General features: G+C 46.0%; 1 protein-coding gene across 1 annotated transcript in view; it reads left to right on the plus strand.

The window, feature by feature from the left end:
- UBAP2 (ubiquitin associated protein 2) overlaps positions 1-26499 on the plus strand; it is a 2620504-nt gene that overhangs the window by 2217708 nt on the left and 376297 nt on the right. The window lies entirely within an intron of this gene.

Raw genomic sequence — 26499 nt, forward strand, 5'->3', positions numbered from 1 at the left:
CGCCAGTTCGCTGGTACTCAGTGATGCGCTTTTGCAGCCCGTGATACCAGCTACTTCTGACTCGCAGGCCTCTACTGAGACCCATTCGGAGTCCAGTATGCCGCAAGATGCTTCAACTGTGGAACCTGCGGATGTCTCTACCTTGGATGGGTCCGGAGCTGCTATGCAGGCACCAGCTTCTGAGGGTGTATTCAGGCCTACGGACTTGCATATTAAACAGACACCTCCTTTTTCATTTAGGCCAAAATCTCGAACCATACCTAAGAAACCAATGCCCAGGCCACATGCTCAGGCCTCTATGCCTAAAAAACAAATAAGAATGGCTGATGATCTTATAACTCTAATCCGGGGAAGCCAAACCCCCCCCCCCCTTCTGTGAGACCTAGGACTGAAGTTGTTTATGAATCTTCTGAACAGGATTCTACTTTTTCTGATTCTTCTGATAATCTGGATTTGCCCCTATCTACTTATGGTGATTCTGATGCAGAGGACTCTATTCCCTCTGCTTCCCCTCCAGAGGATTTTTCTTTTGGTGAAACCCTACATACTCTAAGGGAGCATTTCCACTGGGAAAGCCAGGATTTTTCTGATTCAAAAAAGAAGCTTAGGGATGTCTTACTCCTGCCTCAGCATAGGCTTTTAGCTATACCTCCTGTACTAGACATTGTTGATGATGCGTTCTCCATAGGCCTTTAGCTGTACCTCCTGTACTAGACATTGTTGATGTTGCTTTCTCAGAGTCTAGTTTGGTTCCTGATTCTTTGCCTCCTGCTCCCAGAAAACTTAACCGATATTACAGGTTTCCTGATTCTCACAAGTTTCTTTTTACAAATCCTATTGCGGATCGAGAGACTATTTCTCAGGGACTCAACGGCATTAAGGCTTCTACTGCTAAAAATCCTGCCCCCTCTGATAGAGACTCCAGGGCGCTGGATAGATGGCATAAGAAAGTTTGCACTTGTACAACCTTGGCCATTAGGGCTTTAAACTTCCAGTTTCATATGTTAAAGTATCAACGACATGTTATTGGATTGCTTAAACAGAAAATGATATTTCCTGACTGCACTGAAAATAAAGAATTACAGGATTTAATGCATTCTGCTGAACAGGTTGGAAAACATACTTTGCAATGTGGATGTGATTCATTAGAGGCCTCTTGCTGGGCTGCTGTTACTGGGTCTGTGCTCAGTAGGCATGCTTGGCTTAAGGAGCAATCTTTGCCTGATCATGTTAAAGCTAAATTGTTGGATGCTCCCTTAAATCAGGACCGCCTATTTGGCAACAAGGCTGAGGAAGTTCTTAAAAAGATGGAAGATAAAGCTAAATCTATGCAGACTGTTAAAGATTTCTTACAAGTTCAGCCTCCTAGATTTATTAGGCACTGGTCCTCTAAAAATTGTCCTTTCCAGCCTCCTCCAGGTCTTCTCAAGCCAAACCCAGACAGCAGAAACCCCAGGTTTCAGTCCCAAGGGACACACAAGACTAGGCAGTGGGGGGTTTCCACACCCAAACCTGGGAGTAGTAAGACTCCCCCCTATGGAAAACTGTCTCAATTACTTGCTTTTAAAACTTCCAAGCACTTCCCAACTGAATGCTCCTTTAGGCGGAAAGATTGGTCTGCAGGCCCAAAACTGGAAACTCATTACCCAGGACAAATGCGTTTTAAATTGTGTCCCAAGGATACAGATTTAATTTCCACACGTTACCAACAACAAGCGGGTGGCCAGATCTACCCACAAATCAGTGGGCAGAGGCCCAAAATCAAGTACTCTCTATCTTAAACATGGGAGCTATTCGGTTGGTACCAGAAGAGGAAAAGGGACAAGGTTTTTATTCAAGACTTTTCCTGGTACCCAGAAAAGGCAATACATGGCGTCCTATCCTGGACCTTTCTGTTCCAAACACCTTTCTGGTGATTTCAAAATTCAAAATGCTGACTCTTCACCAGCTGCTTCATATGCTAGTCAAGGATGCATGGTTGGCAACACTAGACTTAAAAGAAGCATACCTGCACATCCCTATCAGGGAGTCTTGCAGAAGATACCTATGCTTCAAAGCAAGGCTACATGCACCATCAGTTCTCTGCACTGCCCTTTGGTTTATCTACTGTGCCCAGGGTATTCACAAAATGCCCAACTCCAGTCGTTGCATTTTGCAGACAAAGAAATATTCAAATATACCCATACTTGGACGATTGTCTAATTCAGGCAGAAAGGAAGGACATTCTGTTGAATAATCTGGCCTTTGTCAAAGGGTACTGACTTGTCTGGGTTCACCATAAACAAAAAGAAATCCCACCTGGTACCCTGCCAATAAATTATATTCCTGGGAGCAAGCTTGAATACAACTTCCCAGATGGCTTTCCTCACACCAGAGAAACGGATTCATTTGACAACTTACTTCAAACAAGTGGCCACAAACCCCAGCTATCTGCAAGGCAAATAATGCAAGCCTTGGGGTTCATGGCCTCCTGCATTATTCTAATTCCACATGCAAGGCTGCATATGAGGAAACTACAATGGTATCTCAAAAGCATATGGTGTCAACATTCACAGGATTTGGAAGCAAGGATTCCTATCATACCTTGCCTACACCTAGAGTTCCTTTGATGGGCAGAGGCCTGCCGCCAAAACAGGGGACTACCATTCACATTACCCCCTGCTACCCAAATCTTAACAGACACATCAGACTATGCATGGGGGGGGGGCTCACCTGGCAGGGAAGTGCATTCAGGGCAAATGGAACCCAAGTCAAATGCACCTGCGTATAAATCAAAAAGAAATGTTATCTGTACAGAATGCTCTGACAGCCTTCAAGGACCACATTCTTCCAGGACAACTAATTGTGAAGACCAACAACACCACTGTCATGTGGTACATAAACAAGCAGGGGGGTACACATTCTTACCCCCTCTGCAGACTAGCCATGGCATTTTGGAACACAGCCTTGAGCTACCAAGTGAATCTACAAGCTCAATTCCTGCCAGGAAAACTATATACACTGGCAAATGGACTAAGCAGAAACCTCATGGACCCACACGATTGGAAACTGGAACCAAGGATTTTCAACATGTTGACAAGCAAATGTGGGAGCCCAGATATAGACCTGTTTGCCTCCCCCCAGAATCATCAACTGGACAAATTTTGCACAAGGATTTCCCCACAAGCGAGCTTGGAATGTGGATACTCTATCCTTCAGCTGGAAAAACCTGTCAGTGTATGCCTTTCCTCCTCTGCCTCTGTTCTTCAAGGTACTACTAAAGATCAAACAGGACAAGCCAATGACAATTTTAATTGCACCAGACTGGCCTCTCCAGCACTGGTACCCACTCTTGCACAGTGTGTCACGCTTGGCTCCATGGCACCTGCCTCAGACTCCTTCCCTTTTGTCTCAGCAGGAGAACCAGATTCAGCACCCTCAGCTGCAAACCCTGAATCTAGCAGCCTGGCTAATTACCTAATCTCTCCTTTACCATCCCTCAGTAAATCAGTGATGGATATCATTTTAGAGGCAAGGAGGCCTAGTACTAGAAAATCTTATGGTGCAAAATGGAAAAGATTCTGTGTTTGGAACCAGTCTCAAGGAGTGAATGCAGCAGTGCCCAATTTACCTCAGATTCTACAGTACTTGACTGAGATGCTTCATAAGGGCTTTTCTTTTTCCTCCATCAAAATTCATGCCTCAGCCATTTCAACTCATTATGGCACAGATCCTCCCCTCTTCTCTCACCCACTGCTCAAGCAGTTCCTCAGAGGGGCCAAAAATTTAATGCCACCCAGGAGAGCTCCAACTGCAGCCTGGGATCTTAACTTTGTCTTGGAGAATCTCACTCTTCCTCCTTTCGAGCCAGCTGCTAATGCAGATTTAAAATTCCTTTCCTGGAAAATAGCTTTCCTTTTGCCAATCACTTCTACAAGAAGGGTATCTGAATTACAGGCCCTTATGGTAGTGGAACCTTTCAGCATCTTTCATGCGGACAGGATGTCCCTCAGAACCAATACCTCCTTCATGCCCAAGGTAGCATCCAGTGTGGCTCTTAATCGGTCCATTCATTTGCCTACCTCCTTTCCTAACCCACAGAACAAAGGGGAACGGATACTGCATTCTTTAGATGTACACAGACCGCTTGGATTCTACTTGGACAGGACTAAACCTCAAAGGCAATCTGAACAACTGCTGGTGGCATTTGCTGCAGGGACAGAGGGAAAAGCTGTTACAAAACAAACCCATTTCAAAATGGATAGGCCACTGCATTCATTTCTGCTTTAAGTACAATGGAAAGCCTATCCCACAGGACATCAGACCCCATTCAACCAGGGCTGCATCTACCTCTGCAGCTTTTCTCAGGGGCGTCCGTATTAGGAACATCCTAGAAGCTGCTACCTGGAGTTCTGTACATACTTTCACCAAGCATTATCATTTGCCAATTTTCTCTAAATCCAGGGCTGGTTTTGCCACTTCAGTCTTGTAGGGCCTTATAGCTGGTCCTAATTCTGTTTAAATTCTTCCTCCCTACCTTAGCTTTGGGAATCTACCCAAATGTAATGACTGCAACAGTGAAACATGAAGAACATAATACAGTTGTGTACACTTACCATAAATGTAGATGTTCGAGTGTATTCACTGTTGCAGTCCTGGTTACCCTCCCTCCAGCCCCTTTTTCTTCCTTTGGCTATACCTCTACTCTCACTTACTATGCTCTAAAAGCTTTTTGGTGTATTTGCTTTTCTGTTGGAGGTATATCCTTGTATTTATAGATTTAATTGCTTCCCATTGGGGGGCACCTGACATCTGGGGCAAGAAAAAACTGATGTAATGGCATCGGCTGCATGTCTTATGCCCCTGACGACCTGACATCATGGTAGAAGGGACAGCAACCGATGCAGGACCCAAGATGTTAATCAGGCCGACTGAGGGGCTACTGCAAGCATATAACTTAAATGTAATGACTGCAACAGCACTCTAACATCTACATTTATGGTAAGTGTACACAAGTGTACTTTATGAAGCATTGTTCTTTGCTTCATTTTCAGGCTTTGCTTGATGACGTTAAGGCTAAGCTTTTGGGTAATAAAAATCTTTTTGGTGCTGCTGCTGAACTTTTCAAGTCAGTCCAAGATAGGGATAAAGCCTTGCAGGAGTTGAAATATATATTTAGTTGTCTTATTTCAAGTTTGAGAAATGATCCCCTCAAATCTACTTTTTTTTCCATAGACAGTTTTGCCCTCTGCATGAGGGGAAAAAGGGGTTCTAAACATGTGCCTCCTAACTCTACTCAAACCCCTACCTTCCCGAAACCTGCTTTTCAGGATAGGCCTGGGTTCCATTTGGCAGATTGTTTACCCTTTCCCTTGACCAGGTTCCCTTAATCCCTCCATCTTCCCTGTCTCTTTCAAATTGGTTAAAGATTGCAACAGACTTTTAGGTCCTGCACATTATCTGCCAGGGATATTTCATGGATTGGAAATCCCTTCCTTCTCTTTGGGGCATCTCTCAACCTCCTCAGGAACATTTTTCTGTCTTCCCAGAGGTGCTCCATTCTTTTTTGATGCAGGGGACCATTCAAACTGTGCCTCTTGTCCAGGTAGGGATTTTTTTTTATTCCGGAATGTTTTTGGCTCCCAAAAAGGAGGGCATTTGTAGACCAGTTCTGGAACTTTCCCAGCTCAACACCCTTCCCAAAATGTCTTCCTTTTAGATATTCTCTCATCATTTTCCCTCTACTCCAGGCCTTTCTGGTCTGTGTATCTCAAAGATGCCTATTTTCATATCCCATTCCATCTTCTTTTCAGGAAATGTTTACATTTCTCTGTTTCTTTCTTGAATTTTCAATTCACTGCTTTGCCCTTTGGTCTCTCTACTGCCTCAAGGATATACACCAAATGCTTCACTCCTGTCAATGCTTTTTGCAGGCTGAAAGGAGTTCAGATCTCCTACCTGGACGGATCTGCTCATTCAGCCGCTTTCTCCCAATCCTCTGCTTCAGGATCTCAAAGTTTACTGTTTCGCTGTTAGAGTCTAGGGTTTTCCATTAACTTCCAGAAATCAGCTCTGACACCTTCTCAGCATCATATTTTCTTCTGTTGCAGGATTCAGACCATCACCATGTTGGCATCTCTGCCTGCCTCCAAGGCTCTATCTCACTGCGTTTTTCCAGTGTCGTCTTCATCTCGCTTAAGTGACTGCCAGGGAATTTCTTGGAGTCCTGGTTCATGGCGTCCACCATTCCCCTGCTCCCTCTTGCCAAGCCCCACACGAGAAAGCTTCATTAGTACCTTAACTCAGTATGGCTCCAGCATTGCCACCCCCCTGACTTCCTGTTACCCTGTCTTCCTTCCATGTCTTAAATGTAGCGTTTCAGTTGTGGATTCATCAACTTTCAACCCGGAGCTTCCTTTCCAAGCTCCAGCCTTGACTTAAAAGCTTTTTGCAGATGCCCCAGACTGGGGAAGGGTGGCCTCTTCATCAGTGGTCCAGCCACATCAGTATAAAGGAGATGGGGGCTCTGCTTCTAACTCTTCAGGCTTTTCATTCCCTCTTTCATCCTGGGCTCCTCAATTTTTTTTAAAGACAATATGTCCGTGATGTGGTATGTCAGCAAGCAAAGGGGTTCAAGGTCCTATCTTCTTTGCAGACTAGCTCTTCGGGTATTTGATCTAGCTGTCCAGTAACTAGTGACTCTTCAGGCAGTTTACGTTCCCTCTAAGCACAGTCTAGTGACTCTTTGAGCAGGTCCAGCACAAAAGCTCAAGAATGGATGCTTCACAGAGATGTGTTTCTGGACATTGTCCATTGAATGGGTATTCCTCAGGGAGATCTCTTTGCCTCCACTCTGAAAAGACAGCTTCTCTTCTGTTCCAGAGCCCCAAGGCCTCTGGCTTGGAAAGTGAATGCCTGGTCTTTTCCATGGAAGGGGATGTTTCTGTATGCCTTCCCTCCCCATCTGTTACCACGAGTCTTGCACAAGATCAGGTAGGGCACTCCCAAAGTCTTGTTAGCGACTCCCTTTTGGCCCAGACAGCATTGGTTCTCCCTTCTTTCTTACTTGGCTAGCGGCAATCACCACAAGTTACCTCACCAGGTGAATCTTCCTACACAAGCAAGAGGTCTCTTATCCATCCTCACTTGACCACTCTTCAACTGATGCCAGGGGTGATAGGGTTCTGATCCCTTTCAGGCACCTCTATTCTGAGGATGTGCTTCAGGTTCTGCAGGAGGCCAGGAAACACACTACCAGGAAAACATACTTGTCCAAATGGAAAATATTTTCTGTCTGGTGACTCTCTCGCCATTAGGATCCCCCTGTGGAGGTTCCTGTGGTTCTTTCTGATTTGTGTGATCTGCTCCATGCCAGCTTAGCCTATTCAGTTAAAGCTCACCTGTTAGCAATTTCTGCTGGTCTGTCCAACTCCTTCTTTGGCCTCTGGATTTGAGGTCAATCAATTTCTTAAAGGTGTTCTTCATGTCAGGGCTTTCAGAAAGCCTATTCCACCTTCTTGGGACCTCCAATTTTGTACTTGAAGAATTGAATCTGCCTTTTTTGAGCTTGCTTCAGCTTCTTTGCAACATTGTACTTGGGAAGACTGTTCTTTTGGCTCTCACTTGAATCAAGGGTGTGTCTGAACTTCAGGCTCTCATGGCTGTTGTTCCTTTCTTAGTTTTTCACAGAGACAGGGTGTCTCTTGCTAACCCTTTTATGCCCAAGGTGGTCTATGAGTTGTCCATTAGTCAGCTATTCACCTGCCTTCCCTTTTTCCTTCTCTGCATTCTGCAAGTGAGAAGGCTGCTCACACCTTGGATTTGCTTAGAGCAGATATTATTTGGATAAAACTAAAGTTATTCACAACTCTTGAGCCAGTTTTTTTGGGTTTTTTTTTATCTCAGGTCTTTGAGTTTCACTGTTTCTAAACAGACAATCTTTTCCTGGATTTCTAAGGCCATTTCTTTTTGTTCTTTTCATGATAAATGTCTTTCCTCAGTGAAACCTCATTCTACCAGGGCTGTTGCCTCCTATGATGCTTTTTTCAAGGAGCTGGATGCCAATTCCATCATTGATGCTGCTGCATGGTCCTCTGTTCATACTTTTCACTAAGCATTGCAAGTTGGATGTTATTTCCAAGGCCAGAGCTGGCTTTGCCAGGTCTGTCCTGCATGGGTTTCTGGAAGGTTGTTTCATGCTGTCCTCCTCCCAGGCTTCCTCTTGAGCTTTTGTACTCAAACCGTTGGGTTATAAATGCTGTAACAGTGATGTGGAGGGACATATTACAGTTGTGCAAAATCTTACCATAACATATGTCCTCCTTTTCACTGTGGCAGTATTTGCTCCCTCCTTCCTGCCACTTCTGCTCTAGCCTGTTCGTTTTTTGCTCTCATGGCTGAGGGGCTGTTCTCCTTTTTCTCCATCTGGATGCACATGTTTTTCCTTGTCCCTAGGGGCATTCTCTTCCTTCTGGAGCTTTTCCAGTTGTGTGTGTGAACATCCTTATGTCACCTATATGCCCTACACCTTGCATGGGTAATGTACGTATTACGTACAACACCTGTAAGTACTAAAGGCTTTGGTATACTGGCCAGACATTGGGCTATCCTTGACAGGAAATCCCTTGGGTTATGAACACTGCAACCGTGAAGAGAAAGACATCCACTGTTATGGTAAGATTTTACATAACTGTACTTTTCAATGTTTTTTTTTTTCCCCACTAGACTAGTCCTGCACCTGCATTTTATTTCCACAAAACCAAGACATCTGCTTTTGAAGAACCCTATTGATGCCTTCACAACACATTGTTAAACTACTGTTCATATTGCATTCTTTACTTTTATTTTATTTTATAGGTTCATAGGTAGGTAGTAGTAGGCTGTTGGCCCAAGGTCCTAAGTAAGCCTAGCCAACAAAGTTATCTGGCTTACGCCACCCAAGTAAGTTAATTTCCTGTGCCCCTGTCAAGCAGAGCCACAGAAGGGATCCCAGGGGTGTATTTCCTATTTCCCGTCCACTCATCAAGATTTTTTTTGAAGAGTGCTAATGAGGAACTTTGCTTGACATAGATGGTGTGAAAACTAGCTTGAGTTCTCCAGCCTAGTCGAATAGAATTTGATACATAATTCTGGCATTTGTAAATATAAATGTAAAATACAGGCTTGTTTCTTAAATAAAAGAAAACATTGTAAAATATGAACTTCAAGATTGTAGCAACATTACCATCTGCTGTAAGGAAAACTAAGCCAAGCATTTCAAATGTTCTTTGAAATTAAAATTATGTTTTGTATGTCCTTTGAAGTTAGAATTTGGAGTCAATGAGTCTGGAATAAGCATTTTGCCTGTTGTTTTAAGGCTAAAGTTAATGACCAGAATTTACATGTGGAATGTCCTTTATTGCTCTAAGTGTAAAAGAATGTAAATACAGTTTCGGTGTGGCCTGAGAACCAGGAAAGTGTAAACAAATGATGTAATGTTTTAGCAGAACTGCAGTTTCAATTTAAACAGTGAGAACCAGAAATTATGAAGCATTTTTGTCTGGTTATCTAACTCAGCACTACCTTGCTCTCTATGTAAGTTACTTTAGAAGTATGTTTTCTTGTAGCAATAGCTAGGACTATGAAGATTAGACTAAGTGTTTTTCTGTTATACGAAGCAATGAAAACCTCCCGAACTCGCTGCCAGACACTCCGGATACAATGAAAGCACATAACTGACGGTATAAAAATAACATTTATTTTTATACCGTCAGTTATGTGCTTTCATTGTATCCGGAGTGTCTGGCAGCGAGTTCGGGAGGTTGTCATTGCTTCGTGTAGTGGTTTTTGTACTTTTCTTCAGTTTGTTTTTCTGTTATGTCAGAACTGTACTATGGAATTATTTTATGTTTCTGTGTGATCTCTGAACTCTTGAATAGCACTGTAGTGTAGTAGTATTGTCTTGTATTTTTAGTATTGATTATTAAATATTTTAAAAAGCTTTTACTGGTGGCTGGTTTATGTAGAGATAAGTTAAGCTCTAGAGTACATTGCATATTTATAGAGTTTATTGTACAAAGCCACTCTAATAAGCCTTAAGACTGATTAGTCAACTTACCATTGGATAATAATATTGCACAGTAATAATTGGACGCCTTTTTAAGGGCCTTTGGGTAGCAGTGATTATTAGCTGGTGGTGGCAGTAATTAACGACCGTATAGTCTGGGTAAAGGGGCACAGCTGGAGAATTTGTCAGCCTTTCCCAGGAGTGTCTGTGAAGTTGTATAAATACTTATCTCAAAGTTCGTGTGTGTGTCAGCTACTTGGGCAGGGACATGAAGCTCTGGTTGGACAGAGAGGGTACTGGAGGTTAGTTTGCCAGCTAGGCTGAGATCTGGACCCTATAGCTGTGCCAGTGGGGAGTCTTATTGGGGACCTGGGGAGCAAGGGAGCAACCAGCCCCAGACTGACTGTAATCTCTGTGTGCACTTAAGCGAAATTGTACTTTACTGTGTGTATTTGTTATCCTTTCCTCTTATATGAGACATCCTGTCTGGTGTTAGTGGTGAGGATTGAGGCTGCTTGATTGCTGAGGCAAGGCACAGGCGTCACATGTGGTTGGCAGTGGTGGGATCCACTTCACATTTGTGGTGGCGGTGGATATCCACATCACATATTAATTAGTTGGCAGATACTAATTGACTTGTAGTGGTGTGGGTAGATTGAATCCTGTAGCTTATGTACAATGATCTCTGAAGGTGTTTTGTATTCTAAAACAGCCACGCAGTGAATACTCAGAGTTCAGATCACAATTGTTTTATTTCTTTGGTTAGCTAGTTAGTCAGGGCAGGCAGCATGTCAGCAGAGGAGTATGGAAAGCTGACAATGACCCAGCTGGTGGAGATGTGCCAGGCTAGGGGACTGGTGCATGGAAACCTGATTAAGGCAGACCTGATTGCAGCCTTGGTTACAGCTGCATCAAAAAACAGCACCCAGGAGGACAATCAGACTGGCAGTGGAGATGCAGTATCCTCGGAGAATGGACAGCTCCACCTTTCTGCAAAGGACTATCAGACTGGCAGTGGAAATAAATATCCTCGGAGAATGGATAGCTCAACCTTTCTGCAGTGGACTTAAAAATCCAGCTGGAGCTAAAGAGACTTGATTTGGAGACCAGGCGTTTGGAGATAGAAGCCAGAGAAAAGGACCGTCAGAGGAGGAGTGAGATGGAAATGCTGACTCTTCACCAGAGTCATGGAGGTAATGGGGAAGGGAGTAACTGGACCCCAGAAGCACAATAGGTCAGTAAATTTCTTCCGCAATTTAGAGGGGAATAATTTTGATAGTTTCATTCGTATGTTTGAGAGGGTATGCAAACAATATAGTGTTGACCAAAGTCTCTGGATACGGTTCCCGATACCCTTACTCCATGGGAAAGCTGTAACTTTATCAAAAATGCCTGACTTGTCTGTTTTTGATTATACTGCTGTAAAAAAAAATACATTTTAGAATGTTTTAAGCTAACACCTGAAATGTATATGAAAAGGTTTCGTGAGCATAGACGCAAGGCAGATGAAAATGTATGTGAATATGTTGCTGAACTGAGCACTTATTTTCCTAGCTGGGTGAGTGGATGCCAGGTCACCACTTCTGAAGGGCTGGCAGACCTTTTGGTGAGGGAACAAGCCCTTAGCACTTTGCCTGAGAACATGAGGATCTGGTTAGTGGATAGACAATGTGCTACTTCAGATCAGTTGGGGAAGAAGGAAGACCTATACCTGGCAAGCAGGGCAGCCCTGCACAGGAAGGGGACCCCCAGTATTGCTCATGGGACTAAAGGAACCCATGGTGGGCAGCACAGACTGCCCCAACAGAATCTGCCAGTAGCAGGGGAAGCCAGTAGTCCAGGTACACATCCAGGAGCTAGAGTTAAATGTTTTGAATGCAGCCAGGGGGCCATGTGGCATACAGTTGTCCACGGAGACAAGGTGGAGAACCAAAGGGGACGGAGCCAATAAGTGGGAAAGACAAAATGTCAATAGTAGGTTGTCTTGAGACAACGGGGTTACTAAGCTACCATCCTGCAGATGTCCTGAGAGGGAAGGATTTGCATGAGACAGTACCATGTACTTATGCAGTTACACGCAGTGAGGCTAGGAGGCAAGCATGTGGGTCTGGTAGCCTGGGGGAGACCCAGACAGACTGCGTACTTGCAGCCAGGACTGGTGAGGTGGTTACTTCAGGAAGTGAGCTACGCTTTAGCAGTGAGACTGAATGTGAGCCACAGCTGCTTGGGGGGGGGGTACTAATGTTCCCTTGGACAGAGTGACTGCAAAGGTAGAGGTGAGTAGTAGTATCCAGGCTGACAGTGAGGTACCACTGTCAGAGGATGCCAGACTTCCTGTGGAAGGGGAGCTGGGAAGGTTTACAAAAGGAGAGAGTTGAGACAGGCTCAGCTCTCAGACCCTACATTGCAAGGCCTGAGGCAGGTAGCTAGGGAGGCACCTGATTTTCAAGGGAAGGGGGGGGATCTGTATACTGGGACAAAGGGTTCTATACAGAGAGTGGATCCTTGAGGGAGGGCTAGAAGGTGAGAGAGTACAACATTTGGTAGTGCCTAGAGCCTACCATCTGGCGCTTCTAGCCATAGCCCATGATATTCCCATTGCAGGTCATATGGGCATAAAATGTACAAAGAGGCATATTATGCAAAACTTCTATTGCCCTGAAATTTCTAGAGATGTAACTGGGTACTGCAGGACTTGTGAGCAGTGCCAAAAGATAGGCAAGGCAGGAGACAAGGTGAAAGCTCCTTTGATTCATTTGCCTGAGAGTGAGGAGCCATTTCAGAGGGTAGCTATGGATATTGTGGGTCCTCTGAGTACCCCAAGTGCAACAGGGAAAAAGTATATCCTAGTGGTAGTTGATTATGCTACACGATACCCTGAGGCAGTGGCTTTGTCCTCCGTTGAGGCATAGAAGGTGGCAAATGCTTTGTTAGAGATTTTCAGCAGGGTTGGTTTCCCAAAAGAAATGTTGACTGACCGAGGTGCCAATTTCATATCAGACCTGCTGGCTTGTCTGTGGAACTCCTGTGGGGTGAAGCACATGAAGACCACCCCCTACCATCCCCAGACTAATGGTCTTGATGAGAGGTTAAACTCTATAGTCATATCCATACTATGGGCATTTGCAGATCATTTTAAGAGGGAGTGGGACAAATATTTCCCCATCTTTTTGCTTGCAGAGAGGTTCCCCGGGAATCCAAAGGTTTTTCACCCTTTGAGTTGCTGTGTGGGCATAGGGTGAGGGGACCTCTCGATTTTATTTGAGATGAGTGGGGGAAGGTGTGTGCGAGTCTCACAAGGAGTCTGTTGTGGCTTATGTCCTAAACCTCAGGACAAGGCTCAGGGAAAACATGGGCTTGACCCAGGAGAACCTGGCAGAAGTCCAACAGAAAAAGGTGTGGTATGACAGGAATGCTCGGGCTAGAGAGTATGCTGTGGAGCAGCAGGTAATGGATGATGTTCTTGTTTCACTGTTGCAGTCATTACATTTGGGTTATCTGCTTGCAGGTTGCCCTCATTCGGCCTGATTAACAAAGTCTTGGGTCCTGCGTCGGTTGCTATACCTTCTTCCATGACGTCAGGTCGTCAGGGGTATAAAACATGCAGCCGATGCCATTACATCAGTTTTTCTTGCCGTGCGGTGCCCGAAGCAGAAGCAGTTCGCAAGTTTCGGTCGGCCGACTCCTGAAATTTTCGTTTTCGAGTTTCAGAACCAAAGTCTTCAACTAAAGCTAAGTACCCCATTGAGGAAACTTTTTCTTGCTCCTTATCGATGTCAGTAAAAGTTAATAATTGCATTATTTGTGGAAAGCAAAATACCTCATAAAGATTTTCATTCGTACTGCATTCCTTGCCTAGGCCCTGACCACGACATACCTTGCTGTCAGTTTTTTGCTTTATTTAATCAACGCAGTATTCATCGTCTGTATATTTTGGCTTCTAAATATTTTGGTTCTTTGTTTAATTATCCAGAAATGTCGGTTAGCCATCCGACTACCGGGATTCCGAAAAAACACAGAGATAAATACAGAGGCTGCCGAGGTCCAAAACCGCCGACTACGCTTCTCCTAAGCCAGTCGCCAGTTCGCCGGTACTCAGTGAGGCGCATTCGCAAACCCGGATACCTGCTACTTCAGATTCGCAGGCCTCTACTGAGACCCATTCGGAGTCCGGTATGCTGTAAGATGCTTCAACTATGGAACCCGAGGATATCTCTACCTTAGATGGGTCCAGAGCCGCTGTGCAGGCACCGTCTTCTGAGGGTGTATTCAGGCCTATGGACTTGCATATTAAATCAACGCCTCCTTCATTACTTGGGCCTAAATCTCTATCAATGTCTAAAACTCCGATGCCCAGGCCACATGCTCAGGCCTCTATGCCTAAAAAACAAATGATAAGAATGGCTGAAGATCTAATAACTCTAATTGAGGGTAGCCAATCCCCCCTTCTAAGAGGCCTAGGACTGAGGTTGATTATGAATCTTCTGATTAGGATTCTGTTTTTTCTGACTCTTCTGATGATCTGGATTTGCCCTTACCTACTTATGAGGATTCTGATGCAGAGGACTCTATTCCCTCTGCTTCCCCTCCTGAGGATTTTTCTTTTGGGGAAACCTTACATACTCTAATGGAGCATTTCCACTGGGAAAGCCTGGATTTTTCTGATTCAAAAGAGGCTTAGGGATTTCCTTCTCCTACCTCAGGATAGGCCTTTAGCTATTCCTCCTGTACTAGACATTGTTGATGCTTTCTTGGAATCTAGTTTGGCCCCTGATTTCCTACCTCCTGTTCTGAGTAAACCTGACAAGATACTACAGGGTACCTGAGTCCCATAAGTTCCTTTTCAAAAATCCTATTGCAGATCCAGAAACTATTTCACAGGGGCCCAAGGGCATTAAGGCTTCTACTGCTAAAAATCCTACCCCTTCTGATAGAGACTTCAGGGTGCTGGGTAGATTGGGTAAGAAGGTTTACACTTCTGCAACCTTGGTAATTAGGGCTTTAAACTGCCAGTTTCATATGTTAAAATATCAGCAACATGTTATTGGACTGCTTAAACAGAAAATTATGTTGATTCCTGACTGTGTGGAAAATAAAGAATTACATGATTTAATGCATTCTGCCAAACAAGTTGGAAAACATACTTTGCAGTGTGGTTTTTGATTCATTAGAGGCCTCTTGCAGGGCTGCTGTTACTGTGTCTGTGCTCAGAAGGCATGCGTGGCTTAAGGAGCAATCTTTGCCTGATCATGTTAAAGCTAAATTGTTGGATGCTCCTTTAAATCAGGACCGTCTGTTTGGCAACAAGGTTGAGGAAGTTCTTAAAAAGATGGAAGATAAAGCGAAATATATGCAAACTATTAGATTTTTTACAAGTTCAGCCTCTTAGATTTAGTAGGCACTGGCCCTCTAAGAATTGGTCCTTTCCAGCCCCTTCCAGGTCTTCTCAAGCCAAACACAGACACAGCAAAAACCCTAAGTTTCAGTCCGAGGGGACTCGCAGAACTAAGCAGTGGGGGGCCTTCACTTCCAAGTCTGCGAATAATAATAAGACTCCCCCCATGGTAAACTGTCTCAATGACTTCCTTTTAAAATTTCCAAGCACTTATCAACTGACTGCCCTTTTGGGGGGAAAGATTGCTCTTCATGCAAAGAATTGGGAACTCATTACCCAGGACAAATGGGTTTTAAATGTAGTGTCCCAGGGATACCGATTTCACTTCCACACATTGCCAACACCAAGTGGGTGGCCGGACCTACCCCCAAATCAGTGGGCAGAGGCCCAAAAACAAGTACTTCTCTCTCAAGCATGGGGGGCTATTCAGCTGGTACCGGAAGAGGAAAAGGGACAAGGTTTCTACTCGAGAATTTTCCTGGTACCCAGAAAAGACAATTCATGGTGTCCTATCCTGGACCTGTCTACTCTAAACACCTTTTTGGAGATTCCAAAATTCAAGATGCTAACTCTTCACCAATTACTTCCTATGCTAGGCAAAGATGCCTGGTTGGCAACACTAAATTTAAAAGAAGCATAACTGCACATCCCAATCAGGGAATCTTGCAGAAGATACCTACGCTTCAAAGCAGGCTACACGCACTATCCATTCTCCGCACTGCCCTTTGGCTGATCTACTGCGCCCAGGGTATTCACAAAGTGCCTAACTCCAGTTATTGCATTTTGCAGGCAAAGAAATATTCAAATATACCTATACCTGGACGATTGTCTAATTCATGCAGAAAGCCAGGACATACTTTTGAATCATTGGGCCTTTGTAAAAAGGTTTCTAACTTGTCTGGGGTACACCATAAACGAAAAGAAAACACACCTGATACCTTGTCAACAAATTATATTCCTGGCAGCAAGCTTCAGTACAACTTCCCAGATGGCTTACCTCATGCCAGAAAAGCAAATTCATTTGACAACCAACTTCAGACAAGTGGCCACAAAACCCCTGCTATCTGCATGACAAATACTGCAAGCCTTGGGGTTCATGGCGTCGTGCATTCTTCTAATTCCATATGCAAGACTGCATATGAGGAAACTACAGTGGTATCTAAAAAGCCTATGGTGTCAGACATTCTCAGGACCTAGAAACAATGATTCCTATCATACCTTGCCTACGCCTAGAGTTCCTTTGGTGGGCAGAGGCCTGCCACCAAAACAAGGGACTACCTTTCACACCACCCCTTGCCGCCCAAACCCTAACAGATGCATCAGACTATGCATGGGGGGCTAACCTGGCAGGGAAGTGTATTCAGGGCAAATGGAATACAAGTCAGATGCACCTGCATATCAATCAAAAAGAAATGTTAGCTGTACAGAATGCTCTGACAGCCTTCAAGGACCACATTCTTCCAGGACAGCTGATGGTAAAGACAGACAACACCACTGTTATGTGGTACATAAACAAGCAGGGGGGTACACATTCTTACCCCCTTTGCAGACTAGCCATGGTATTGTAGAACACAACCTTGAGCTACCACGTGCACCTACAAGCTCAATTCCTGCCAGGAAAATAAAATACACTGGCAGACGGACTAAGCAGAAACCTCATGGACCCACATGAGTGAAAACTGGACCCAAGGATTTTCAACTTGTTGACAAGCAAATGGGCGAGCCCAGATATAGACCTGTTAGCCTCTCCCCAGAACTACCAATTGGACAAATTTTGCACGAGGACTCCACACAAACTAGCCTGGAAAGAGGATGCTCTGTCCTTCAGCTGGAAAAACCTGTCAGTCTATGCCTTCCCCCCTCTGCCTCTGCTCTCCAAAGTACTACTAAAAATCAAACAGGACAAAGGAAGGATGATTTTGATTGCTGCAGACTGGCCATGCCAACACTGGTACCCCCTCCTGCGCAGTGTGTCACTGTTATCTCCATGGCACCTGCCTCAGACTCCTTCCCTGCTGTCTCAGCAGGAGAACCAGATTCTGCACTCTTAGCTTCCAACACTGAACCCTGCAGCCTGGCTAGTTAGTTAATCTCTCCTTTACCATCCCTCAGCAAATCTGTGATGGATATCATTTTAGAGAAAAGGAGGCCTAGTACTAGAAAATCTTATGCTGAAAAATGGAAAATATTCTGTGCTTGGAACCAATCTCAGGGGATGAGCACAGCAGCGCCCAATTTACCTCAGATTTTACAATACTTTACTGAGATGCTTCACAAAGGTCTGTCTTTTTCCTTCATTAAAATCCACGCCTCAGCCATTTCAGTTCATTATAAGACAGAACCTCCCCTCTTCTCTCATCCACTCCTCAAGCAGTTCCTCAGAGGGGCCAAAAATTTGAGACCACCCAGGAGAGCTTCAACCCCAGCCTGGGACCTTAACTTTGTCTTGGAGAAACTCACTCTACCTCCTTTCGAGCCAGCTGCTACTGCAGACTTAAAATTAATTTCTTGGAAACAGCTTTCCATTTAGCAATCACTTCATCTAGAAGGGTATCTGAATTACAGGCCCTTATGGCAGTGGAGCCTTTCGTCATCTTTCATGTGGACAGGGTGTCCCTCAGAACCAATCCATCCTTCATGTCCAAGATGGTATCCAGTTTGGCTCTTAATCAGTCCATTCATTTGCCAACCTTCTTTCCCAATCCACAGAATAAAGGGAAACTGATACTGCATTCCTTAGATGGGCACAGACAACTTAGATTCTACTTGGACAGGACTAAACCTCAAAGGAAATCTGAACAACTGCTGGTGGCATTTACTGCAGGGGCAGAGGGGAAGGCTGTTTTAAAGCAAACCATTTATAAATGGATAAGCCATTGCATTAATTTCTGCTGTAAGCACCATGGAAAACCTATCCCCCAGGGGATCAGACCTCAGTCCACCAGGGCTGTATCTACCTCTACAGCCTTTCTCAGAGGCGTCCCTACCAAGGACATCCTAGAAGCTGCTACCTGGAGTTATGTACATACTTTCACCAAGCATTATCATTTGCCAATTTTCTCTAAATCCAGAGCTGGCTTTGCCACTGCAGCCTTGCAGGTCCTTATAACTGGTTCTAATGCTATCTAAATTCCTCCTCCCAACCATAGCTTTGGGAGTCTACCCAAATGTAATGACTGCAACAGTGAAGCACGAAGAACGTAGTACAGTTGTGTACACTTACCATAAAATGTAGATGTTCGAGTATATTCACTGTTGCAGTCCTGGTTACCCTCCCTCCATCCCCCAACTTCTTTCGGCTATACCTCTATTTTCCTTTACTATGCTTATAAGTCTTTTTGGTATATTTGCTTTTTTGTTGGAGGTATATATTTGTGCTCTTATGTTTAATTGCTTCCCATTAGGGGGGCACCTGACATCTGGGGCAAGAAAAACTGATGTAATGGTGTCTGCTGCATGTTTTATACCCCCTGACGACCTGATGTCATGGAAGAAGGGACAGCAACCGACACAGGACCAAGACTTTGTTAATCAGGCTGAATGAGGGCTGCCTGCAAGCAGATAACCCAAATGTAATGACTGCAACAGTGAATAAACTCGAACATCTACATTAATGGTAAGTGTATGCAACTCTACTTTCTCATTCCTGTCAGACACAACAAGCTGCAAACAGCTTGTGAGGACCCTACACAGTGGTAAGAAAGGTAAGTGTCATTAACTACATGGTGGAACTGCTAGGCAGACGGCAGGCGCACAAATTGTACCATGTTAACATGATGAAACCTTACCATGATAGGGAGGCCCTTGTGCTGAGCATTTGCTGTGGATTGCAGGAGGAGTCTGAGGGGAGATCTGGGGACTGATCTCCTCAGTGAGGCTCGGGCTGACACCTCAGTGGAAGGGGTAGCACTGTCCCAGCAGCTATCTCCTACCTAGGTTCGAGAAATCCGAGCAGTGTTGCAGGAAGTTAGGGATATGTTCGCTGGGAAACCAGGGTGCACCCACTTGGGCTCTCAAGACAGGGTGCACCAGATGGATACAGGACCCCAAAGCCTTATTAGGCAGGCCCTTTATAAGGGTGCCTGAGTGTGTCAGACTCTGAGGGGAGAGGTACAGGGGAAGTTGGAACTAGAGGTGATTCAAGAGTCCAACAGTCCCTGGGCCTCCCCATTGGTGCTGGTGCCAAACAAGGATGGCAGCACCAGGTTCTCTGTGGACTACAGGAAATGGAATAGTCACACAGAGTCAGATGCTTACCCCCTGCCTAGGACAGATGAGGCCCTAGGGCAGCTGGGTGGGGCTAAGTGTCATACAAACATTGATCTTACCAATGGTTACTGGCAGGTGCCCTTGACTCCCAGTGCTTGAGAGAAGTCAGCCTTTGTGTCTCCTTTTAGGTTCATAGGTTCATACTAGGCTATCTGCCCTAGGGCATTTATAAGCCTAGCCAGAGTGTGTGTGGCTTTCACCACCCCTTAGGATGAGAATACTATACCCATTAGTTTGCTGTGCCTCTGTCCAGCAGTGATACAGAGATGAATCCCGGGGTAAACCTACGATCTCCCATCCACTCGTCAAGATTTCTCTTGAACAGAGTCAGTGAGGGGCTCTGCCTCACATGGACTGGGATTCTGTTCCATAGTGTAGGGAGTCTCTGGGTGATGAATCTGTCCCTCCAGCACGTCCTATTTATATCCGTGTTGAGGTTTAAGTCTCTTGCTCTCGTGGCTCTGGTGGATTTGGATTTTTTGAGGTGGAGCATGTCCTTTAATTCCGGGTTGGACATGGCCTTGTATGTCAGGCACAGATCACCTCTGAGCAGACGGTATGTGACTGAATAGAGCTGGAGTTTCTTCAGTCGGGCATCGTATGACATATGTTTGAGCCCCTTTATCCTTTTGGTGAGGAACGTTTGGGGTCTTTCCAACTGCTGCAGGTGTCGGGTAAGGTACATTCCGAATGGGGCGTTGTACTCAATCATTGGTCTGATAAGTGAAGAGTACAGGGGTACAATGACTTCTCCTGATCTGGATGTGAATCCCTTCATGATCAGGTGGGCAATGTAGAAGGTCTTCCTAACCACTTTGGCAATGTGAGTGTCAAAAGAGAGGTTACTGTCAACTTGGGTCCCCAGGTCCCTGATAACTTCTTCCGTGTTTAATGGATTACCACCTATGTGGTAATTAGGGGTTACCTTGTTTTTCCCAAAGGGTATGACTATACATTTTTGGCATTTAGCTTAAGGCCATGGCTCTGGCACCAGTTATCCATTTCTATGAGACCTTTCTGGAGGATGTCTGTGTCTGATGGAATGTCAATTATGGTGCCCAGTTTGCAGTCATCTGCAAATTTTGTCAGCCACAATCCCCCTATGTTTGTCTGCACTTCAGAAAAATAAAGGCCGAACAAGAGGGGGCCCAGGACTGAGCCCTGTGGGACACCGCCGTGAGCGGCTTAGAGTCTGACATGGCACCAGCAACTCTAACCCTGTGTGTTCTGTCCTTGAGCCAGTTTGCAACCCATCTTGTGACATATGGGTTTACATCTAAGCTGGTGAGCTTTTCTATGATGCCCAGTGGGGTATTGTGTCAATGCTTTTGCTAGGTCAAGGTAGGCTGTGTGAACTGCCTTACCCTCATCAATGGCCTTAGTGACTGTTTCAAAAGTCGACCAAGTTCAAGAGGCAGGATCTGCCCTTGACAAAGCCAAATTGGGTAGGATCCAGTGTCTGTAGGTCCCCAATGTCTTTATTTATGAGTTCCATTATGATCCTCTCCATAGCTTTGCAGACAAGGCTCGTCAAGCTTATGGGCGGTAATTTCCAGGGTCCGTAGCACCGCCTTTGTGGAGTGGGACCACAGTTGCCATACGCCATTCTTTGGTGCGATCCTGTAGTAAGGCTAAGATTAAACAGCAGCCTTATGTGTGGGTTTAGTTCCTCATTGAGTTCGTGTAGCACACAGCCGGGGACACCATCCGTCCCATTGATGCTGTGTTTTTGCTTTAGAGAGAGCAGCTCTCACCTGGGCATCTGAGATGTTTGGGAGGCTAGACTCTGGTGGGATAGATATTTCTCCTTTTGGGGGAGGGAGGAGAATTTGCACTGAACCTGTCTGCCAGTATGTTGGCAATGTCTGTGGGTTCAGTGATTTTTTATCATATTGGACTAATTCTGAGCATATCTAGGAGTTTCCACCCAGGTTTCTAACATAGCTAAAGAAGGCTTTATGATTGTCTTTTGTGTCATTAGCGATTTTTCTCTCAAAGTTGGCCTTGGATGATTTTATGAGTGATCATAGTTTTTGCTAGTATTGATCAGAGATGCCTTCCCATTTAGGATTTTGCTCTGTCATGTAGTAGCTTTCTCCTCTTGTTGTAGAGTTTGTTTATGGCTGGAGTCCACCAGACCGGCCTGCCTTTGGTGGAAAGGGTCTTGATTTTATTAGGGTTTGCTTGATCCATACATTCCTGGAGGTGCTCCTAGAAGGCATTTGTAAGGGTTTCAGCAGCGTGGGTTGTGCTTTCCACTGGCTCCGCGGCCTTGAAGGATACCACTGCAGTCTTAAGAAGTGTGAAGTTTGCTTTTGAGAAGTTCTTCACTGTGGTCTTTTTTGCTGGGGGTGGGGGCGGGATGTGGATCTCCAGTGAGATTAATTTATGGTCTGATCTCACCAATGAGGGATATACTTCCGGTGTGGAGCATTTTGTCCCCATGTTTGTGATGATCAGGTCTAGTATATTTTCTCCTCTTGTGGGAATGGTGACTAGTTGTTCCATAGGATTTGAGTTTATGAACTCAAGGAACCTTTGGGCTAGGGTGTTGGGGCTTGAGTAATGTTCCCAGTCTATGTTTGGGTAGTTGAAGTCACCCAATATGATGGTGTTTGGAGAGACATTTATACTCTCCAGTGTCTTCAGGAAGGCTGTGTGGGTTTCCTGAGTTTGAGAAGGTGGTCTGTAGCATGTTACAAACTGTAGGGCAGTTTTACCTATGGTTAATTGCACCTGGATGGTCTCCGATGTTGCTTGTATGATTGACAAAGATGCCCTTTGGGATGCAGAATGCCCCAGCGACTTTCCAGAGGCTGGTGGATAATATCCTAGCAGGAGCAGGAGGGTTTGCCCTTGCTTACCTAGATGATATTGCCATCTACAGCCTTTCCTGGCCAGAGCACCTTCAGCATATCAGGGAGGTGCTGGGCAAACTACAGAGGGCAAGGTTGACCATTAAGCCGAGCAAATGTCAAGTGGGTATGGCAGAAGTCTCCTACCTAGTACAGAGTGGGGAGTGGTAAAATAAGGCCAGAACCTGCCAAAGTGGAAGCTATTCTGGCATGGCCTGCTCCTGTTACTAAAAAGCAGTTGAGAGCATTCTTAGAGAGAGCAGGGTACTACAGAAAGTTCCTCCCTAGTTATAGTACCATAGCTGCTCCCCTCACAGACCTGGCGAGGAAGAACAGGCCAGATAAGTTGGTGTAGACCCCAGCATGTGAGCAGGCATTCCAGAAGCTTAAAGAAGCTTTGGGAGGGGGACCCCCTGTGTTAGCCAGTCCAGATTACAGCAAAGAATTTGTTGTGCAAGTGGATGCTCCTAGCCATTGGGTGAGGGCTGTACTTAGCCATATTTCTTCAGAGGGAGAAGAGCACCCAGTGGTTTATCTCAGTTGTAGGCTCCAACCCAGGGAGGAATGCTATGCAGCTGTAGAAAAGGCATATCTAGCCATAGTGTGGGCACTGCAGAAACTTCAGCCTTATCTGTATGGAATGAAATTCATTGTTATGACAGATCACAACCCTCTAACATGGTTAAACGGAGCCTGTCAGCAAAATGCCAAGTTGCTAAGATGGAGCTTGGGGTTGCAAGCATATATATCAATGCAGCACTGCAGTGGGAGGAGCAATGCCAATGCAGATGGGCTCTCAAGACAGGGAATGGGTGGAGGTACCCTCAGATAGACCTAACCCTCTCAAGCGGCGTTTCTCAAGGGGCACTTGAAAAACTAGCTTGAGTTCTCCAGGGGAGGGAGAGATGTGAAGACTAGTAGAGAAGGGTGAAGGCTGCCAGCCTAGTCAAATAGAATTTGATACATAATTCTGGCACTTGTAAATATAAAATACAGGCTTGTTTCTTAAATGAAAAAAAACACTGTAAAATGTGAACTTCAAGATTGTAGCAACATTGCCATCTGCTGTAAGGAAAACTAAGCCAAGCATTTCAAATGTTCTTTTGTATGTACTTTGAAGTTAGAATTTGGATTCGAGTCTGGATTAAGCATCCTGCCTATTGCTTTAAGGCTAAAGTTAATGACCAGAATTTACACGTGGAATGTTTTTTATTGCTCTTGGTGTAAAAGAATATAAATGCAGTTTGTGTGTGGCCTGGGAATCAGGAAAGATTAAACAAATGATGTAATGTTTTAGCAGGACTGCAGATCTGAAGTAGTTAACTTCATTTGATCAGCAACCTGTAGGTATCTGATCCGACCTGAATCTGAGCTGGCAGCTTTCCAAGCTAAAGATCCGAGCTCCAAGCTCCTCCCTCTTACCCATAATACCCTGCTACCTCCTTCCAGCCCTCAGATCTCGTTTGCCGCGGCTTTAACAAGCACGAGTTATGAGCTCCTGGCGGTTAGGTAGGAAGTATTTGTCAAATTCTTGACTTTTTGGTAAAATTAGAGAGGTGTGTGTTTGTGTTTAGTTTAAACCCATTAGCTTAGCTTAATTTTTAATATATTCACCCTTCCCCTTATTCTTGTGTGTCTCTGTGTGTGGTTGTGGTTTTTGTTGTGGCTGAAGGCCCTAAGGCCATTTTTTGCAAGTGCTGTGAGTGTGGCCATAAGCTCTCCCCAGCCGATGGCCACACTCAGTGCATTCTTTGCCTGAGGATAGTGCATTTGTCATCGGGCTGCCAGATCTGTGCAGCCTTTAACCCGCGGGCTGTGAGGGTTAGGAGGAACAAGCTGATCCTGGCGGGTCTTTTGCCCGCAGACTCTGCTTCTTCCTCCTCTCCCTCAGTGGCTGCAACCACGGCTGCAGCTGTTCAGCCAACTGTACTACCTCCCACCTTTACCCAGGGAGAGAAGGAGGCAAAGAGAAAAGATAGGAGAGACACAGAGAGAGGGAGAAAGAGAGAGCGATAGAGAGAAACATAGGAGCCACAAGCGGTGGGCTGACTCTGCCCCCTCAGCCCCGCCGGCTAAACATCTTTCTTCTCCCCTGAAGATTTCCAGGTCTTCCCCCTCTCGGCTCCGTTCCCCACGTTTCTCGCCGGAGAAGGAGCCCTGGCCATCTTCGAGGTTGTCGCGGCGGCCTCTTCTAGGTCAACACGAAGCCTTTCAGACGCTGACATGGACCGGATGATGTGTTGCTTCCTATCGGCCCAGATGCAGATGGGAGAGCTCCTGCCTCCCCCCCTCTGGCGGGAGGAGCTCGGCCCCATTTTTTGCCCCCTTAGCTCCTTCTCTGATCCATTATCGGGTTTCGGAGCTGTCAGATCCGAGCAGTCTCGGAGCCAGGGAGTCAGAGCCGATAGTAGTTGCTACTTCGATGCCAGCCATACCCTCGAGTTTGTCGGATCCCTTTTTGGATCCGAGCTCTCTGGGCCGAGAGCTGTGCGTCGGATCCGAGGGTGTAAGTGTGTCTTCGGCTCCGTTGTGGTCGGAGCACACTTCCCTTTCAGTTCCGATCGCTTCGGCTCCGATGCCGATCCCCTCGTTGGATCCGAGGGTGTTGCTCATGAAGCCGAGAGAGAGCGGCTCACCTTTGGCGTTCGACATAGTGGAGAGGGTCCTTTCGAGAGGTTCGAGACCCCCTTCCCATGCTACGGATCCAGCCAACGCTCCCTCGCAGACGGGCTTGTCTTCCATCATCCGGCCCCAGGGACAGCCTGCGTCGATGCTCCACCCAGTTCCACTGGAGGAACATGACCCTGTTAGTGAGCCCTCCTCGGACAGTCCCACCGAGGAGGTCCCTCACAAACACAAGTGTAAGAGGGAGGCACTTGGACACCCCCCCCCCCCCGAGTCCCTCATGGATGACACCGATTTAGAGGAAGGGGAAGGTTCCCCCAGGTCTCCCCCCCCCCTACGCCTAAAACGGGGGATGGTCAGCCCAAAAGCCTTCCTTGGATGAGTCAGTGTTTCTGGAGGCATTTGATGCAGGCCCATCTACCTCTTGGTTGTCCCCTCCGGCCGACCCCCTGGTAGACCTCATTACTACCAGGGCATGGAATGAGCCGGACACTGTAGAGCCAATCCCCTGGATACCAGATAAGATTCTTAGCCCCCCTGTGGATAGGACAGTGTGGAGTAAATGTTCCCCGGTAGATGCCATGGTGGTGGCGGCTGCCACCAAGAAGGAACTGTCATAGGATAGTTCCTCGGTCCATCCTCCTGATAAGGAGTCTCAGACGATGGATCGTATCGGAAAGCAGATGTTTGTTTCGGCTACCTTTTCCATAAGGGCGCTGAATTACTTGTCCCATGTGATTAGGCTTCAGTGGGGATCTGGTGAAGGAATATGCTGAGTCTCCCCCTGAGTCCATGTCGGCCGAGGACAAACGGACCTTCTCAACTCGCATGGCCACTCTAAAATCGGTATTGAACACATCTATGCAGCTACTCTCCCATGCCATGGAGGGGGCCACTAGAGCCAGTGGATCAGGCATCGCCTTACGACGTCACGCCTGGCTCTGACTTTGTGATTTTGTGGAACCCTTCAAGGCGTCCTTCACGAACGCTCCCTTCGGTTCTACCCTGTTTGGCAAGGCCATCTGCGATACATTGCTCCAGAACGAGAAAGATGAGAAGACGCTGTCTACCGTCGGAATCCGCTTCTCGACTCCCCAAAGGTCCTTTTCCAGGAACCAGCGAGGACAAAAGAAGATGTGGTTCCGGAAGTCTCAGCAGTCCCATTACACTCCAGAACCTTCATCCTTCAGAGGCAGAGGGGGACAAGGTGGATGCCAGCCCAGTGGCAGAGGGAGGCCGAAGAATTTTGGGTCGCGGGAACCCTTTTCTGATCGACCCACGCAACAGCCCTGAGGGGTTGTCTGACTGCTCCTCTCTGGAGGTAGTCGGGG

Source organism: Protopterus annectens, chromosome 1.part1, assembly GCF_019279795.1.
Source record: "Protopterus annectens isolate FY-2018-M chromosome 1.part1, PAN1.0, whole genome shotgun sequence".
Taxonomy (NCBI): domain Eukaryota; kingdom Metazoa; phylum Chordata; order Ceratodontiformes; family Protopteridae; genus Protopterus; species Protopterus annectens.